We start from the raw sequence: 4,651 nt of genomic DNA on the forward strand, positions 1-4,651 counted from the left end.
AAGAGTAACAGTAAAAGAATCTTTCTCTTTTTTTTTTTTCCTTCAGCCTTGCTCTGGAAAGGGGGTTGTCTGGAGGCCATTCCTTTGGCCGTGGCTATTAGGACTGCATTATCTTTTTTCTGTCCTTGAAGTGAGCCTGTTAGGCAGAGGAAAATTTGTTCTTTTCTTTTTCTCTTTAATCCTTGCCTTGCCACATTCTGGACCTTAGCTTTTACTTTTCTTGGAGTGAATAAATGCAGTATTATTATTATTTTTAAATTTCTGCCTCAGTTCCCCCATTTGATGCCTTTTATGAGAGAAGTTTAATAGAAGGCATCATTATTATTTAGTTCTGCCTGAAGAGGTAAGTTTTCTTTTTTAGACAAAGTTTGATATTTATGGAGAGCCATTAGCTGAGTGGTAGTTTGCCTAGCTACTATTGTCTTTATAGTTGATTGAATGTTTCTAACAAGGAGAGGTAAGAGATAAGGGAGGATTAGGCAACTTCCTAGTATGGCTAAAATCACACCTGTTAAAGTCTTGAATCCTTCCAAAAATGAAAACCAGCCTCCAAAGAGAATATGGAGACCACTTTTTCCAAGTTTGAGCTGGAACATGGGTTAATTTTCTTATTCTTGCAGTTATTTCCATAATTGTCTTTTCATTGTCATCAATTTCCAGGTAGCAATTAGTTAGATTGAACTTTTCATATATTCCTCCTTCCTGGGCTAGGAGGTACTGTAAAGCTAATTTGTTTTGATAGATAGCGTTTTTTTATTTTTGTGGTTTGCTGGGCTAGTAAATCTAATGCATTTGCTGTTTCATTAGTGATTATTTTAAGTACTGTCTGAAACTTTATGATGTGGTTAAGCATGTAAATAGGAGTGCGGTATTCCTATGACCTATCTGGTGCCCAGGTAGTTGGCCTAGAGTATTGAATTATTTTTTTCAGGGGGCCAATCTGTGTTTTTTTAATTTTCAATTTTTATATTTCTCTTTATGTCTGCATTTTTTTTCTCTTTTTTTCCTTTTTTTTTTTTTGAGATACAGAGTCTTGCTCTGTTGCCCAGGCTGGAGTGCAGTGTCACGATCTCAGCTCACTGCAACTTCCGCCTCCTGGGTTCAAGCTATTCTCCTGCCTCAGCATCCCAAGTAGCTGGGACTGCAGGTGCGTACCACCACGCCCAGCTAATTTTTTGCATTTTTAGTAGAGATGGGGTTTCACCGTGTTAGCCAGGATGGTCTGGATCTCCTGACCTCGTGATCCAACCACTTCGGCCTCCCAAAGTGCTGGGATTACAGGCGTGAGCCACCATGCCCAGCTGTTTTTCCTTCTAACTTTATTACAAACAGGCTATTTTAAAGTTTCTTCCTGTTGCAGTGGGAGTAGGAAGAAAGATTGCCTAATTGTTCCAAGCACACAGGCCCCTGTCCATTTAGCTGGCAACTGTCAATATGCTCATGATCCACAGATTCAATAAAGACCAGAGGGTGCTTGCCAAGTATTTGGAGATTCAAGCTGACCCCAAGTGTGGTTCAGAGAAGAGAAATGGGAGAACGGATTTGGATGAAGTGCTTTGTAGTCATTTCTGCCCCGCTATAAAGTTTTTCCTGATGTTTCATTATAATATTCCTGTCCCAAGCAGGTTAGTTCTCCTACTGGGTTTGTCAACACCTTTTCTCAATGAGCAACACAGTATTTCCCAATAATAGAAGTTTTTAAGAGCGAGACACTTAAACTTATGGGTGTTAGTTTGGGGAAAGAGTCAGTTAGAGTTAAAGTTATGTTGAGACATTAACTTTTTTGCTTTCTAAGGCCATTGGTTTTCCATGTTAGTCCTTTCATAAACATAACACGAGGAAATGCCTAGGCTGTCAGGAATGTTTTTAGCCAGCTGAGCAAATAGGTTTTTGGCTAAAGGAGGAGGCTGTGGTAACTTCTGGTTTATATGTTTAAAGAATGACTTAAAGACTTGGAATTGCTGCTGGGCTGACTGCTTGGTTTGAGTCCTTTTTATAATATACAAAGTTATTTTAGCTTTTTGACCATAGCTTTGTAATGCCATGGAGTAACTGGTAGTCCATATAGGTAGATTTGGCTTTAAGACAGTAAGCTTTACAGGATTGCAAGTTCTTGTTTTATAATCCAGTTTTGCTGGTACTTTGATGAGCAAGACTGGCTTTGGCCTTGGTGATGACTGGTCAGTGAACTATGCTGTGCAGTTCCAGCAAGCTATTGCTAGGGCCTTGGAGGGACAAACAGGGGGTGTACATAAAATTTTGTACTGGCAGTTTGTATAGTACCCTGTAGGACCAGAGATTGTGAGATAGGTTGGGTTTATGGATGTTAATTGACAAATATTAAAGTATATGGATATAGTTCTCCTCCAGGGAAGAGAGGCTTGGGTTTGACTTATAAGACTTTCTTCCTTTGACCAGGTATGAATTTTAAACCAAGCCCCAGGTAAAGACTTAGGGTCATAGCATATATAAGGCTGGCCATTTTCTGGGTCATAAATTGAATAGGTGATTCAATTTATAAGTACCTATTCAATCAGAATAGGTACTTATTCAATCAGAATAGGTGATTCTGATTATAAGTACAAGTTTCTAAGCGAGTCCTTGTACACTTACAATAAGTATAGTACAATAGGGTTCTAGTCATATTGTTCCCTGATCAAGTAGTATGTGTACAGTGGGGACACATTTCTATAGGTGTTTCTTCTAGTATGGCTAAGGGGGGAGACACAGCAAAACAATGTACAGCATACTTATATCCAGCAAGGAAAAAGAGGTCCTTACCTGGGGCAGGAGGTTGAACATAGTGACAGAACAGTAGGAAAACAGTTAGTATTACAGAAAAACTACTAGTCCTAAGATTTCTAACTACATTTACTTGCTTGATGAGTCCTCAAGCTTTAGCCATGCATAGACTAGTCAGTTTCTGGTGTGTGACTAGAGCAGGGCTTGTTGTTTCCTCAAGCTTTAGCTGGTATAGACTGGTCAGCCTCCGAAGTGACCAGAGCAGGGCTGTCATTCTCAGCAGCAGCTTGGTCTTGTCTCAGGATCAGCTGGCTTGGGTGATTTGGGTCCTGCTGGCTGGTTCACTCATCCTGAGCTGCTGGCTTCAGCCCACTGTGGTGTATCCAAGGCACAACACTTGCAACTTTAACAGCAGTGGGAGTGGATCAGATTATAATATGGGACCCATCCCACATGGGTTCTAGAGAAGTTGGGTTCTACTTTTTAACTTAAGCAGAGTTACCAGATTTAAAGGGATGTCAGGTTTATAGGCATTTTTTCACGTACCAAATTATGAACACTTTGCATGGCTATTTCTAAAACCTGCATTTGTTTTCTTAAAGTTAATTTCTCTAGTTTCTGGAGATCACCTTTAATTTGACTTATGATTTAGGGGTGGCCAACTGAAAAAAATTTCACAGGGTAAATACCCAGTTTGTTTGATGGGGGTGCATCTGACTTGGAGGAGGACCATAGGCAAAACTTGATTCTTTCTTAGATGAATTTCCTGGCAGTAATTTGCAGTAGCTGCTTGAGTGTCCATTCATGCATTCCACTTTTCCTAAACTTTGCGACCAATAGGCTGTATGTAACTTCCATTTTATCTTTAATAGTCTTGTTAAATCTTGCACTATTTCAGATACAATGCCGACCCATTGTCTGACTTTAAAGTTAGAGGCAGCCCACACCTGGGGATAATGTCTTTTAGCAGTACTTTAGCCACTTTTCATGCTTTTCCTGTCCTCGTGGGGAAAGCCTCAACCCACCCTGAAAAGGTACAAACAAGCACTAGCACGTACCGATAGCTTCAGGCATGGGGTAATTTTGTAAAGTTTATAAGCAAGTTTTCACAAGGCATGGCTTCTTCCCCTGTTCAGTTTCCCAGAGGAGGGGCTCTTTTTCTTCCCCCTTTGTAACTTCATATAGTGGCTTGCCATCAGTGAGAAATTCGAATCCAGATACGGCAGAAGTCTGCTTCCTTTAACTTCTAATGTGACCATGGGCTCCTGGAAGCCTAATGAGAAGGTGCTTGGTCTGTCCTAGTTTTTATATCTTTCAGCCCCTGCCAGCCCCGATTAGATCAGTATCTGGTTCCTCTAAGGTGCGACAGCTTTTAGCTGGTGACTTCTTTATACCACAGCCTTTATTACTCTCTTTATTACCTTCTGGACATGCATCCTTCCAGTGTCCTTTCTTTTTTGCATCTCACATGTTGATTTCTTTCTAGCCTTGTCTGGTTCTTGAATTCCTCCCTAACATGACCTCTTCCATGTCTATGTCCATGTCCACGTCCTCTCACATTGCTAATTTTTTCTTCTATAAGGGCTACTGTCAACAGATCGGCCTTTTTCCTAAGCCTACGTTCTGCTTCCTTTTTCCTTCCTGAGTTCTGCTCCTACATGGCCAGAGGGGCTGGGCAATGGAATGAAACCCGCCCCCATGCATGCACTGCGGTCTGTCTTTCCTGTTTTTTTTCTAATTTCCTTTTTTACTTTCTTCTTTCCTTTTTCACATTTACTTTTACTTTTCCCTTTCCTTTCTAACACTCTTATTTTCTCCTTTCCTTTGCTCTTCTTCTGGTGCCAGTTCCCACTCCCCTCTTTTTCCAGATAGAGCTGGGCTAGAGAGAAGGACTTAGCCCTTGGCAAAC

The sequence above is a fragment of the Pongo pygmaeus genome, chromosome 8, assembly GCF_028885625.2.
Source record: "Pongo pygmaeus isolate AG05252 chromosome 8, NHGRI_mPonPyg2-v2.0_pri, whole genome shotgun sequence".
Lineage (NCBI taxonomy): Eukaryota > Metazoa > Chordata > Mammalia > Primates > Hominidae > Pongo > Pongo pygmaeus.